General features: G+C 42.2%; 1 pseudogene across 1 annotated transcript in view; it reads left to right on the top strand.

The window, feature by feature from the left end:
* Positions 1 to 13,120, top strand: part of LOC311131019 (tyrosine-protein kinase JAK2-like) — a 53,004-nt pseudogene extending 39,884 nt beyond the window's left edge. The window contains exons 8-13 of the transcript in view: positions 1,393 to 1,582; positions 2,177 to 2,301; positions 2,410 to 2,582; positions 11,969 to 12,086; positions 12,327 to 12,440; positions 13,001 to 13,120. The product of the transcript in view is annotated as a tyrosine-protein kinase JAK2-like (transcript). The remainder of the gene's footprint in view (positions 1 to 1,392; positions 1,583 to 2,176; positions 2,302 to 2,409; positions 2,583 to 11,968; positions 12,087 to 12,326; positions 12,441 to 13,000) is intronic.
* The last annotated feature ends 2,521 nt before the right edge of the window (positions 13,121 to 15,641 follow it).

The following is a 15,641-nucleotide window of genomic DNA, read 5'->3' as shown; positions in this document are numbered from 1 at the left end:
TCGCCGGCTCCTTACCAGGCAGCTTGATCTCCTTCCGCGATATCTCATTTTCTTTCTACTGCGAATGACTGGAATGAGGGCCCTGTCGGGTGTCTGGAGCAAATCCCTCTCGTTCGACTCATTAAAGAAAAATTAGCCATCCCCTCCGGCACCATTACATACCAACAGGTGTCATGCTTGTAGTGTCTCACCCAAGAAGATTCGAGGCTGTAATTGCTGCCGAAGATGCTTCAACTAAGTACTGAGTAAAGGGTCTGAATACTTATGTAAATGTTATATTTCCGTTTTTAATTTTTAATACACTTTCAAAAAATTCAAAAAATGTGTTTTTGCGTTGTCATTATGGGGTATGGTGTGTAAATGGATGAGGGATAAAAAAGAAAGTTTGTAACGTAACAAAATGTGGAAAAAGTCAAGGGGTCTGAATACTTTCAGAATATACTGAAGTACTGAAATTCCCACCTAAGAAACATATGGTTTTCAGAACGTTATGTGCTAGCTGGGTATCCTGCACCATTCCTGAACTTTGTTGGAATGTTGTATGCAAAATAACAATAGGAAAACCAAGCTTCCATCAAGCTCCAAGAAACATATGGTTCTAAGAACGTTATGTGCTAGCTGGGCAGTGTTCTCCTATCCTACTGCAATCCACACTATATTCTGAACAAAACATTTTAGACATATTATTTCAACATAACTTTAATTCAGGAATTGGATAGGTGTCTATTACTTTCAATTCTGACAGTTTTCAATACATCAAATTCATTTAATTTACAACTCAATCCCAGAATTGACTAGGTTAAAATGCAAACACCCCGACCCTGTTGTATATTACAGTACATGTTTAATATACAGTAAGTGAACAAAACATGAAGAACACCTTCCTAATATTGAGTTGCACCCCCCCTATTTTGCCCTCAGTTCAGCCTCAATTCGTCGGGACATGGTCTCTACAAGGTGTCGAAAGCGTTCCACAGGGATGCTGGCCCATGTTGACTCCAATGCTTTCCACAGTTGTGTCAATTTGGCTGGATGTCCTTTGGGTGGTGGACCATTCTTGATACACACGGGAAACTGTTGAGCGTGAAAAATCCAGCAGCGTTGCAGTTGTTGACACAAACCGGTGCGCCTGGCACCTACTACCATAGGCACTTAAATATTTTGTCTTGCCCATTCACCCTCTGAATGGCACACATACACAATCCATGTCTCAATTGTCTCAAGGCTTAAAAATCCTTCTTTAACCTGTATCGTCCCCTTCATCTACAGTGATTGAAGTGGATTTAACAAGTGACATCAATAAGGGATCATAGCTTTTACCTGAATTCACCTGGTCAGTCTGTGTCATGGAAAGAGCAGGTGTTCATAATGTTTTGTGCTCATTGTTTGTAGGGGAACTTTGGCAGTGTTGAGCTGTGCCGATATGATCCTCTGGGGGACAACACAGGCGAGCTGATTGCTGTGAAGAAGCTACAGCCCAACAAGCAGTCAAACCTGGACGATTTTCAAAAGGAGATCAACACCATTCGCTCCCTGCATTGTGACTACATCGTCAAATACAGGGGTGTCTGCTACAGCATGGGTAAAAACATACAACTTCATTTTTACACCATGACCCCATTTATTAGGCTGTATGAAATCGAGGTGGTTTGCAGCCGTACCACAGTTGATATCATGGCAAACATACCCGTTCTATCATCAAGTGTATCCAGACAAAGTGATATTTTAAGTTTGTTGGGGCTTTCCGGTATCCTTTTCAGTCAATGTCAATGGACCATGCAATATTCAGTGGACCATACAACAGTCAGTGGACCATAAAATGGGCTGAAATCTTTGTCATCTTCATAATCATAGCTGAAATACCATCCTTTGAAAGCTTTAGGCCATCTAAAAACTGTCTTTGTAAACCATATCTTTATTAGGTTCTTCAATTGACCCTCTCTGTTATTTGTACTTAGTCAACACACTGAATAGAATATAAATATTTATTTCTCCCAGAGGGAACTTCTTTCTTTATAGAAAGGACTTTCTCTTCATAGTCTTGGACAAACATGTAAATGATTAGGTACTGTAGTAGAAGGAAGAACCTTCAGCCTATATGCAAATGATATCTGTTTCAAGGAAGGAATGTTTGTGTTAACTCTCTGCTCTGCATGTTCATCCACATTTCGGGTAGGTCGCCTAAGCATGAGCCTGGTGATGGAGTATTTGCCCTATGGCAGTCTGATTGGATACCTGGAGAAGAACCGGCAGCACGTCAACAGCAGGCGGATGTTGCTCTTTGCCTCTCAAATCTGTAAAGTACGAGCCCAATTCTAATCACAAAATTCTGGCAATTCCATGCAAGATTGTCTATCTCTAGACATTGTATAGGGGAAAAACCTAATTTGTGTTGTTTTGCACACTTAGGGATTGGAGTACTTGCAGAGCATGCGTTACGTGCACCGGGATCTAGCTGCGAGGAACATTCTGGTTGCAAGTGACACACTGGTCAAAATAGCTGATTTTGGCTTGACCAAGATCATTCCCTTTGACAAGGAGTACTACAGAGTAACACATCCTGGAGAAAGCCCAATTTTCTGGTAACTGCCACTGCATTTGGAATTTAGGCCTCGAGTCAATCCGATCGGCAGTGGTGGAGGTGTAACTGTGTTATCTGACAAATCGGTGAGCAGCTGCTCTTACAGTGCATTCGGAAACTATTCAGACCCCTTGACTTTTTCCACATTTTGTTACGTTACAGCCTTATTAAAAAATGTATTAAATTGTTTTCCCCCCCTCATCAATCTACACATAATACCCCATAATGAAAAAGCAAAAACAGGTTTTTAGAAATTTTTGCAGATGTATTAAAAATAAAACACTGAAATATCCCATTTACATAAGTATTCAGACCCTTTACTCCGTACTTTGTTGAAGCACCTTTGGCAGCGATTACAGCCTCAAGTCTTCTTGAGTATGACGCTACAAGCTTGGCACACCTGTATTTGGGGAGTTTCTCCCATTCTTCTCTGCAGAAACTCTCAAGCTTTGTCAGGTTGGATTGGGAGCGTCGCTTCACAGCTATTTTAAGGTCTCTCCAGAGATGTGCGGGCTCTGGTGTCCAGGCTCTGGTGGGCCACTCAAGGACATTCAGAGACCTGTCCCGAAGCCACTCCTGCGTTGTCTTGGCTGTGTGCTTAGGGTCATTGTCCTGTTGGAAGGTGAACCTTCGCTCCAGTCTGAGGTCCTGAGCGCTTTGGAGCAGGTTTTCATCAAGGATCTCTCTGTACTTTGCTCCGTTCATCTTTCCCTCAATCTTTCCCTCAAGTCTCCCAGTCCCTGCTGCTGAAAAACATCCCCACAGCATGATGCTGCCACCCCCATTCTTCACTGTAGGGATGGTGCCAGGTTTTCTCCAGACGTGACGCTTGGCATTCAGGCCAAAGAGTTCAATTTTTGTTTCATCAGACCAGATAATCTTGTTTCTCATGGTCTGAGAGTCCTTTAGGTGCCTTTGGCAAACTCCAAGCGGGCTGTCATGTGCCTTTTACTGAGGAGGTCTTCCATCTGGTCACTCTACCATAAAGGCCTGATTGGTGGAGTGCTGCAGAGATGGTTGTCCTTCTGGAAGGTTCTCCCATCTCCACAGAGGAACTCTGGAGCTCTGTCAGAGTGACCATTGGGTTCTTGGTCACCTCCCTGACCAAGGCCTTTCTTCCCCGATTGCTCAGTTTGGCTGGGCGGCCAGCTCTAGGAAGAGTCTTGGTGGTTCCAAACTTCTTCTATTTAAGAATGATGGAGGCCACTGTGTTCTTGGGGATTTTCAATGCTGCAGAAATGTTTTGGTACCCTTCCCAGATCTGTGCCTCGACACAATCCTGTCAAGGAGCTCTACGGACAATTCCTTCGACTGCATGGCTTGGTTTTTGCTCTGACATGCACTGTCAACCGTGGGATCTTATATAGACAGGTGTGTGCCTTTCCAAATCATGTCCAATCAATTTAATATACCACAGGTGGACTCCAATCAAGTTGTAAAAACATCTCAAGGATGATCAATGGAAACCAGATTGACCTGAGCTCAATTTCGAGTCTCATAGCAAAGGGTATGAATACTTATGTAAATAAGGTATGTCTGTCTTCTATTTTGTATACATTTGCAAAAATGTCTAAAAACCTGTTTTCACTGTGTGTTGTTATGGTTCTGGATGGCCATATAGCTAGCAACAATGACAAGAAACTGCCATGTGGTGAATCGTAAGGGACTGTTCGTTATTTATAATGAGGGATACCTGGAGAAAATCGGACCTCTCTGAAATAAAAATGGATGGCCCTCTCTTCAGTAAAATATATTTTCACCTGACCCTCCCTGAACACTTGAAAAAAAAACAAGTGACGCTACCCTATACCCAAAATAATAATTAAAACAAAGTGGATAGCAGAGAACATGCCTACCGTTTAGCCTTACTCTTAGGACAGACCAGAGCCTTAGATATACCGTTTTAGAAACTGTTCTTTGTTTTGTTAGCATTGCATGGCAAAGTAGCCAGAAGGTTGTGGATTCACAGACCACCGCGGACAAGAGTGAAAAGATCTCCATTATAATAAAAGCACTGCATGAATCTAGCATCTTATTTGCGGTCCGAGAATTCTACGTCATTTTAGATGACTGGAGATGAGCAGAATCTTTTTTATTTCCACAACAGAGCATGACAGCAAATGAGCGCATGCTGCAGCAATGGAGATGTTTTCGATCCATCAATGAATTCGAGAAACACAGTAGCCGCAAATCATCAACTAGGCCTATATGCACTTTTTTCATTTGGGAAACTATCATTTTCTAATTTATTCTATTTTATTCCCTAATATTTTTGTTACAAAATAGATCTGTGTTGACTGTGATTAGGGCATGGGAATATAACAGCATCTGCTAGGCTAAATTAACAAACTAGGCATAGCTCACCGCATGATCCTCAAACCAAAGACTGGCCAAAATCATGTTTCTAAATATGAATTCAAAGGCACTGTAGAATGACTGTATAGACTAATAAGGCATTTTTCATTTAATTATTTAATTTTAAGTAAATAATATATTTAAAAAATGTATACAGCCTAAATGTGAAATGCATAGGCATGTTGTTGAAGTGCTGTTGTTGATGTGTTGTTGATATGCTGAGCGCTCCTGCCAGCCTGTAGCTGTTACAAATGCTTCACAATTGATTTCTTAAAATGGCAGGCTATAGCCTTGAAATAATAATAATATAGCCTAAATAATATTTTTTGGTTCCTTCTTAGGCTACCTGGCTTGCTCCTGACGGATTTAGAGTTAGTATGTTGTTTAATAGCCTGTTGAAATGTTGAATTTCAATTGATAGTGACAGAATCACACATTACCATACTTCCCAAACTAAGTACTTTTTTTGTCTCCTCGGCTATGGTTGTAGCGCAACCTCTGAATATAATCTTAGCGACTGTTCAAGCAAGAATCAAAACATAATTGTAAGTGTATGAGAACCCTAAAAAGTTATTTGGTTTAGAAGTAATAAAAACTTTAATCTAGGCTGTTGAATGGGCGCAAATGGCGATGGCTTTCTTACATCCAACAAGTGTTGCGCGCATCTGTAGGTGTAGTCAGTGTGTTGTGTACTGGAAAAGGGTCTATAGTAATGTAAGTTATGTAAATTCCTAGAATATGGCTTAATGTGAGGTCAATAACTCTATAATAAATAGCTTCATTATGGGCAATGAAACATATTGTTTTTATTAAAATCAATTATAGCAGTAGCAAGCTTACCTCCAGTCCTCCTCATGTTTCAGCGCTCTCCCTCTCGAACTGAACAGAACATCAGTAGGCATAGTCCGCGCGCACAAATATTGCATTTTGACAGGAAGTCAATTTTCTTGCTTCACTGAGTGTAACAGTTTTGCTTCCGTCCCTCTACTTGCCCCTACCTGGGCTTGAACCAGGGACCCTCTGCACACATCGACAACAGTCACCCTCGAAGCACCGTTACCCGTCGCTCCACAAAAGCCAAGGGAAACAACTACTTCAAGGTCTCAGAGCGAGTGACGTCACCGATTGAAATGCTACTAGCGCGCACCGCTAACTAGCTAGCCATTTCTGTGGTCCTCTGTAGCTCAGCTGGTAGAGCACGGCGCTTGTAACGCCAAGGTAGTGGGTTCGATCCCCGGGACCACCCATACACAACAAAAAAAAATGTATGCACGCATGACTGTAAGTCGCTTTGGATAAAAGCGTCTGCTAAATGGCATATTATTATTATTTCACACCGGTTACACTCACCACCCTTTGACCTCCTCCTTTTTCCGCAGCAACCAGTGATCCGGGTCAACAGCATCAATGTAACAATGTTGCTTCCGTCCCTCTCCTCGCCCCTTCCTGGGCTCGAACCAGGGACCCTCTGCACACATCGACAACAGTCACCCTCGAAGCACCGTTACCCGTCGCTCCACAAAAGCCACTGCCCTTGCAGAGCAAGGGAAACAACTACTTCAAGGTCTCAGAGCGAGTGACGTCACCGATTGAAATGCTACTAGCGCGCACCGCTAACTAGCTAGCCATTTCACACCGGTTACATGAGCATGCTCTTCGCATAGCCTAGGCCTATTGCCTATAATATAGGCTATGGATCATTTGATTGAGACCAAACTAGGCGCACTTGATATTGCGCGCCAAGCAGAGAATCAGAGATGAGGGGCAGCATCGGGCACACATCGAGACACCTTCCTAATATTGGACACCTTCCTAAAATTGAGTTGCAGCCCCCTTTTGCCCTCAGAACAGCCTCAATTCTTTGGGATGCTGGCCCATGTTGACTCCAATGCTTCCCACAGTTGTGTCAAGTTGGCTGGATGTCCTTTGGGTGGTGGACCATTCTTGATACACACGGGAAACTGTTGAGTGTGAAAAACCCATCAGCGTTGCAGTTCTTGACACAAACCTACTACCATACCCCGTTCAAAGGCACTTCAATATTTTGTCTTGCCCATTCACCCTCTGAATGGCACACATACAGTGGGGGAAAAAAGTATTTAGTCAGCCACCAATTGTGCAAGTTCTCCCACTTAAAAATGGCTATGGCCAAGAAGCTGTCAAAGGCTCCACTATGGCCAAGACCAAAGAGCTGTCAAAGGACACCAGAAACAAAATTGTAGACCTGCACCAGGCTGGGAAGACTGAATTTGCAATAGGTAAGCAGCTTGGTTTGAAGAAATCAACTGTGGGAGCAATTATTAGGAAATGGAAGACATACAAGACCACTGATAATCTCCCTCGATCTGGGGCTCCACGCAAGATCTCACCCCGTGGGGTCAAAATGATCACAAGAACGGTGAGCAAAAATCCCAGAACCACACGGGGGGACCTAGTGAATGACCTGCAGAGAGCTGGGACCAAAGTAACAAAGCCTACCATCAGTAACACACTACGCCGCCAGGGTCTCAAATCCTGCAGTGCCAGACGTGTCCCCCTGCTTAAGCCAGTACATGTCCAGGCCCGTCTGAAGTTTGCTAGAGTGCATTTGGATGATCCAGAAGAGGATTGGGAGAATGTCATATGGTCAGATGAAACCAAAATATAACTTTTTGGTAAAAACTCAACTCTTCGTGTTTGGAGGACAAAGAATGCTGAGTTGCATCCAAAGAACACCATACCTACTGTGAAGCATGGGGGTGGAAACGTCATGCTTTGGGGCTGTTTTTCTGCAAAGGGACCAGGACGACTGATCCGTGTAAAGGAAAGAATGAATGGGGCCATGTATCGTGAGATTTTGAGTGAAAACCTCCTTCCATCAGCAAGGGCATTGAAGATGAAACGTGGCTGGGTCTTTCAGCATGACAATGATCCCAAACACACCGCCCGGGCAACGAAGGAGTGGCTTCGTAAGAAGCATTTCAAGGTCCTGGAGTGGCCTAGCCAGTCTCCAGATCTCAACCCCATAGAAAATCTTTGGAGGGAGTTGAAAGTCTGTGTTGCCCAGCGACAGCCCCAAAACATCACTGCTCTAGAGGAGATCTGCATGGAGGAATGGGCCAAAATACCAGCAACAGTGTGTGAAAACCTTGTGAAGACTTACAGAAAACGTTTGACCTGTGTCATTGCCAACAAAGGGTATATAACAAAGTATTGAGAAACTTTTGTTATTGACCAAATACTTATTTTCAAATAAATTCATAAAAAATCCTACAATGTGATTTTCTGGAGAAAAAAAATCTCATTTTGTCTGTCATAGTTGACGTGTACCTATGGTGAAAATTACAGGCCTCTCTCATCTTTTTAAGTGGGAGAACTTGCACAATTGGCAATTGGTGGCTGACTAAATACTTTTTTCCCCCACTGTACACAATCTATGTCTCAATTGTCTCAAGTAAAAAAACATATTTAACCCTCTACAGACTAAGCCCTGTCTAAGCTGGGGGAGGAGTGGGGGGGGGGGGGGGTTCTACTAAGCTACAGTGGCAAGAGAAAGTATGTGAACCCTTTGGAATTACCTGGATTTCTGCATAAATTGGTCATAAAATTTGATCTGATCTTCATCTAAGTCACAACAATAGACAAACACAGTCTGCTTAAACTAATAATACACAAACAATTATACGTTTTCATGTCTTTATTGAACACACCGTGTAGACATTCACAGTGCAGGGTGGGAAATGTATGTGAACCTTTGGATTTAATAACTGGTTGACCCTCCTTTGGCAGCAAAAACCTCAACCAAACGTTTTCTGTAGTTGCGGATCAGACCTGCACAACGGTCAGGAAGAATTTATGGACCATTCCTCTTTACAAAACTGTTTCAGTTCAGCAATATTCTTGGGATGTCTGGTGTGAACCGCTCTCTTGAGGTCATGCCACAGCATCTCAATTGGGTTGAGGTCAGGACTCTGACTGGGCCACTCCAGAAGGCGTATTTTCTTCTGTTGAAGCCATTCTGTTGTTGATTTGCTTCTGTGTTTTGGGTCGTTGTCCTGTTGCATCTCCCAATTTCTGTTGAGCTTCAATTGGCAGACAGTATAGCCTTACATTCTCCTGCAAAATGTCTTGATAAACTTGGGAATTCATTTTTCCGTCGATGATAGCAAGCTGTCCAGGCCCTGAGGCAGCAAAGCAGCCCCAAACCATGATGCTCCCTCCACCATATTTTACAGTTGGGATGAGGTTTTGATGTTGGTGTGCTGTGCCTTTTTTTCTCCACACATAGTGTTGTGTGTTCCTTCCAAACAACTCAACTTTAGTTTAATCTGTCCACAGAACATCCAGGTGCTCTTTTGCGAACTTCAGACTTGCAGCAATGTTTTTTTTGGACAGCAGTGGCTTCTTCAGTGGTGTCGTCCCATGAACACCATTCTTGTTTAGTGTTTTATGTATCATAGACTCGTCAACAGAGATGTTAGCATGTTCCAGAAATTTCTGTAAGTCTTTAGCTGACACGGTAGGATTCTTCTTAACCTCATTGAGCATTCTGAGCTGTGCTCTTGCAGTCATCTTTGCAGGATGGCCACTCCTAGGGAGAGCAGCAACAGTGCTGAACTTTCTCTATTTATAGACAATTTGTGGACTGATGAACATCAAGGCTTTTAGAGATACTTTTGTAACCCTTTCCAGCTTTATGCAAGTCAACAATTCTTAATCTTAGGTCTTCTGAGATCTCTTTTGTTGTAGGCATGGTTCACATCAGGCAATGCTTCTTGTGAATAGCAAACTCAAATTTTGTGAGTGTTTTTTATAGGGCAGGGCAGCTCTAACCAACATCTCCAATCCGTCTCATTGATTGGACTCCAGGTTAGCGGACTCCTGACTCAAATAAGCTTTTGGAGAAGTCAGTAGCCTAGGGGTTCACATACCTTTTCCAACCTACACTGTGAATGTTTAAATGATGTATTCAATATAGACAAGAAAAATACAATAATTTACGTCAATTTGTGTTATTAGTTTAAGCACACTGTGATGGTCTATTGTTGTGACTTAGATGAAGATCAGATCACATTTTATTACCAATTTATGCAGAAATCCAGGTAATTCCAAAGGGTTCACATACTTTTTCTTGCCACTGTATATGGAATTGTTTTAAAAAGGCCATACCAAGGATCATTTAGCCATTTGATTTTGAATTTTAAGTTTGGCCTTACAGCTATTAGCACATACAAACGCATTGAATAACAGATAGTCCCCCCCAAAAATCGAAAGGAAGTTTGTTCAGAAGTGTCTGTCCTATATCTGAGAGATATAAGAAAGATCAGGAAACATGTATTTAACCCCCTATTTTTGGCACTAAACTGTCTCCATATATACTTCCATTAATTTTTTTAACTGGTACCGGGGGACCTTCAGCCTTGTGAGGCCTGTGGGGGTCCTAGAGCAAAACAACTAATGTGTACGTGTTCGTGAGAGTCCCACCTTTCAACAGAGGTGTCATAGTGTCATATTAGTGTGTAGCCCAAACTGTTCGGACGCTACAGACAGAAGTTGGCAGATCGATTGTACCAACTTCAGACAAGTCCCAAGACGCTTGTGGGGACAAAACAGAGAACGCCATCGTAATAGTAATAATAGTTTGTAGGCCAAACCGTTCGGACGCTACAGACAATTTTGTGAGACGACCGATTTTCGGGATGTCTCATGGTCTGACAAATACCGCTCTAGCTCTGTCACTTTCATAGCAGTTGCGGAAGTGCATCATGCATGGATTCGGGGCATTGAGACACATCCAATGCAAAACAACAGCTATCTCTAGCTTAAATTGACCGATTTTTATGGGGATTTTAAAATTATATAAATTAGATTTTCGCGGGGGTGCGGACATCAACTCTAGGATTTTTTAACCTGTCTCCCCCCTTCAGCTACACTGATTGAAGTGGATTTAACAAGTTACATCAATAAGGGATCATAGCTTTCAGCTGGATTCACCTGGTTAGTCTATGTCATGGAAAGAGCAAGTGTCCTTAATGTTTTGTGCAATCAGTGAAATAAGCAACTAATTAGAAATTACATGACCCTCCCCTGGACCAAATAAAAAAATACTAAACCCTCCCCCCTGACTGAATTTGAAAAAGCAAGACCCTCCTCCATCTTCCTCCATGTAACAATACATTTCGACCGCTCCCTAAGTGGCTAGTTTCAGCTCGTTTGATCTTGTTCTTGATACCATGTCCTGTTTTGCGGTGTTTTGACTGATGTCAAGTCAATGCTAATATGGCAAAAAATGTGGCTAGCTAGCTTGCTAACAAACAACTGTAATTAAGTATTTGAGACAAGTGCTCATTGTGCAACTTTATTTGTTTTCAATAAACATTGGAGACGGAATATAGTTTACATGTTATCAACAATCTAAGCGAACCCCGTCTGTTTGCCCCATAGTTGCACACGCGTCGGTTTTGTTGCTAAACAATCAACCCGTCTATTGAACATCACACATTAGAGTGTTTGAACTTGTAACCCGGCTGCATGGGATTTGACGGATATAAAGTCGGATGTGGTTTTGTTGCATCCAATGGCAGTGTCCGCGATAAGGTAACGCGAGGAGCCACTTGTGGATTTGACAGCTCTAACACAGTTCCACCTCCGACACCGTCAAAACAACCGCTATGCGGATGTCGCCTAGCCCGAATCTGATAGAATCCAGCCCTTACTTTGAACTCGTGTGGAAATGACATGATCTACTTCAGTGTTCTTCCTGAGACACTTGTCACCTTTTCATACTACTGATCCAAGCCGAACTGTACTGCGCTAGCCAGGATACACATCCATCAATGCTGCTGGAACAAAGTGAAAGTACAGTATGGTTAGGGTCAGCACAGTAGTGTGAAAATGATATTAGTATGTGCACATTTCTGTTCACGCACCTGGTTCGAAAAGAATCAAGGGCAAATTCACTTTGATGTGTTGCTGATAGCATCTGCATTTTCTACGGAAATTAGCTCTAAAGCGAGTTGTCTTCTAAGGCTCCAATGTCCTCTTCACACCCAGGTATGCCCCAGAATCCATCACAGAGTCCAAATTCTCCCACAAGTCAGATGTCTGGAGTTTTGGAGTCGTCCTTCGTGAGCTCTTCTCCTATTGTGAGCACAACAGCAACCCAAAGAGGGTAAGTGGCTAAACCAAGCCTTAATAAATTGTTTTACTGGCCTCATTAAACATGTTTGTCAGGTTGAGCTCTCTCTAGTCCACCCACATTTACATTACTTTAAGTTCATACAAAATATTTATTTTTTTGTGAATGATTTCAACTCAATTATTAAGATGGAAGGAAACAGGCATTACCTGTCCATAAATGCCGAATTTGATTCTGACATATTTTCTCCCATCCGCTTGTCCACATCTAAAGTTATACATGCAGGAGATTGGCAATGACATGCAGGGTCCCTCCATTTCAATGCATCTGGTTGATATCCTGAAGGACAACTGGAGATTGCCTGCCCCACCATACTGCCTTTCCAGGGTAAGACACACCTTCCACAGCCGTAGGGCCAGTTCAATCACAAATAATATCAATTTCCAAGGGTAGGACTGAAAAGATTGTTTTTGCACAGTGGGAGGGAAGGTAAAATGTAAACCGGAGTATCCAATTTCACCTCCAGTTTCACATAGTACAAATTACATGATTAACGGAACATGCTGACAATGCAAAAGGAATGCTTTTTTACCTGCATACCAATTATCTGTCCTTTCTCCCGAATGTTGTGTATAGTTGCACTAAAACTGGTTAACACTATATAAATGGTTTATTGTTACCAAAGTACAATTATTAGCTGTTTTCTTATTTCCATGATAACAATACACACCACTAAAGTATGCACTTGTTCCCTATAACTAGTCCATGCTTACAACTACCCAATGTTTTTAAATACGTGGAGAGGAGTGCACTAAGTTACACTTTGAGAGAAATAAATGAATATTTATCCTGTGATGCATCTTTACAGGCATAGACATAGGGATGCCTCAGGTTTGAAAGTGATTATTTTGCTTTTTTTTGTAACCTTATATTGTTTTATTTGTCAGGTTTATAGTATGATGATGAGGTGCTGGGCATACTGCGCTAAGGAACGGCCAACTTTCTCCACCCTTGGAGATCAGATTGAGACCAGCATCCAGGATGAGAGAGAAGGTTCAAAAGGATGAAAACAACTGAGGTCAACCCTATTAGACAACGGAGGGTTCGACGAAAGAAACCTTTTGAGAATCAATCATGATGTAATTTGAGTGCCTAAGCACACAAAGGCCCTCAAATAGACAATCCTCAACCTTATAAAAGCTTGTCATCTTCAGTTTTACTTTTTTAATGTAACCATTATTTAAACATTGCGCCCAGGTTTCGTTTCCAAGTGGGAGCTGCATACAACATACGGTCATACAAAATCCCTACATACAAAATACATACAGTACCAGTCAAAGGTTTGGACACACCTACTCATTCAAGGGTTTTTCTTTTCTTTTTTACTATTTTCTACATTGTAGAATAATAGTGAAGACATCAAAACTATCAAATAACACATATGGAATGTAGTAACCAAAAAAGTGTTAAACAAATCAAAATATATTTTATATTTGAGATTCTTCAAAGTAGCCACCCTTTGCCTTGATGACAGCCTTGCACATTCTTGGCATTCTCTCAACCAGCTTCATGAGGTAGTCACCTGGAATGCATTTCAATTAACAGGTGTGCCTTCTTAAAAGTTAATTTGAATTTCTTAATGCGTTTGAGCCAATCAGTTGTGTTGTGACAAGTTAGGGGTGGTATACAGAAGATAGCCCTATTTGGTAAAATACCAAGTCCATATTATGGCAAGAGCAGCTCAAATAAGCAAAGAGAAACTACAGTTCATCATTACTTTAAGACAAGAAAGTCAGTCAATACGGAACATTTCAAGAACTTTGAAAGTTTCTTCAAGTGCAGTCGCAAAAACCATCAAACGCTATGATGAAACTGGAACTCATGAGGGCTGCCACAGGAAAGGAAGACCCAGAGTTACCTCTGCTGCAGAGGATTAAGTTCATTAGAGTTAACTGCACCTCAGATTGCAGCCCAACTAAATGCTTCACAGAGTTCAAGTAACAGATACATCTCAACATCAACTTTTCAGAGGAGACTGCGTGAATCAGGCCTTCATGGTCGAATTGCTGCAAAGAAATCACTACTAAAGGGCACCAATAATAAGAAGAGACTTGCTTGGTCCAAGAAACACGAACAATGGACATTAGACCGGTGGAAATATGTCCTTTGGTCTGATGAGTCCAAATTTGAGATTTTTGGTTCCAACCGCCGTGTCTTTGTGAGACGCAAAGTAGGTGAACGGATGATCTCTGCATGTGTGGTTCCCACCGTGAAGCCTCCTGGCCCCACATTCACCCGACCTCAACTCAATTGAGATGGTTTGGGATGAGTTGGACCGCAGAGTGAAGGAAAAGCAGTCAACAAGTGCTCAGCATATGTGGGAACTCCTTCAAGACTGTTGGAAAAGCATTCCAGGTGAAGCTGGTTGAGAGAATGCCAAGAGTGTGCAAAGCTGTCATCAAGGCAAAGGATGGTTATTTTGAAGAATTTGTTTAACACTGTTTTGATTCCATATGTGTTTTTTTCATCATTTTGATATCTTCACTATTATTCTAAAATGTATAAAATAGTAAAAGATGAAGAAAAACCCTTGAATGAGGAGGTGTGTCCAAACGTTCCCCTAACCCCTCCCCTAATTGGAGTAAACTAATGGACAATAACACTTAGGCTTCTACTTCCAGCTTATACTTACTATATATATTTTACGGACGCAGTACATTTTACATTAGTTATCTTTTGTTTGTTTTAGTCCCATCCTTCAGCTACCCTCAACCCCTCCCATTTATCTCTGAACAGCATCCAGTTTTGATTTCTATTTGCCATTTATTTTTCAACTGTGCTGTGATGTTTCACAAAGGTTCTGAACCTTTTTACTCTCATAGTTTCTACAGATTGTAAATTAAAGATCAACATTTTTGCTAAGAGTATTATTATATTATTGATCAATTGACTATGACTTTTCAGATCACCCAGCAGTGCTATTTGCAGTTAACTCAAATCAAATCAAATAGTCTGGGTAGCCATATGATTAGATGTTCAGGAGTCTTATGGCTTGGGGGTAGAAGCTGTTTAGAAGCCTCTTGGACCTAGACTTGGCGCTCCGGTACCGCTTGCCTTGCGGTAGCAGAGAGAACAGTCTATGACTAGGGTGGCAGGAGTCTTTGACAATTTTTAGGACCTTCCTCTGACACCGCCTGGTATAGAGGTCCTGGATGGTAGGAAGCTTGGCCCCAGTGATGTACTGGGCCGTACGCACTACCCTCTGTAGTGCCTTGCGGTCAGAGACCGAGCAGTTGCCACACCAGGCAGTGATGCAACCAGTCAGGGTGCTCTCGATGGTGCAGCTGTAGAACCTTTTGAGGATCTGAGGACCCATGCCAAATCTTTTCAGTCTCCTTAGGGGGAATAGGTTTTGTCGTGCCCTCTTCACGACTGTCTTGGTGTGCTTGGACCATGATAGTTTGTTGGTGATGTGGACACCAAGGAACTTGAAACTCTCAACCTGCTCCACTACAGCCCCGTCGATGAGAATTGGGGCGTGCTCGGTCCTCTTCTTTTTCCTGTAGTTCACAATCACCTCCTTTGTCT

Source organism: Coregonus lavaretus (genome assembly GCF_964263955.1).
Source record: "Coregonus lavaretus genome assembly, chromosome: 6".
In the NCBI taxonomy this organism is placed as follows: domain Eukaryota; kingdom Metazoa; phylum Chordata; class Actinopteri; order Salmoniformes; family Salmonidae; genus Coregonus; species Coregonus lavaretus.
Note: the sequence above shows the minus strand (reverse complement) of the source record. Positions and strands in the feature narration are given on the sequence as shown.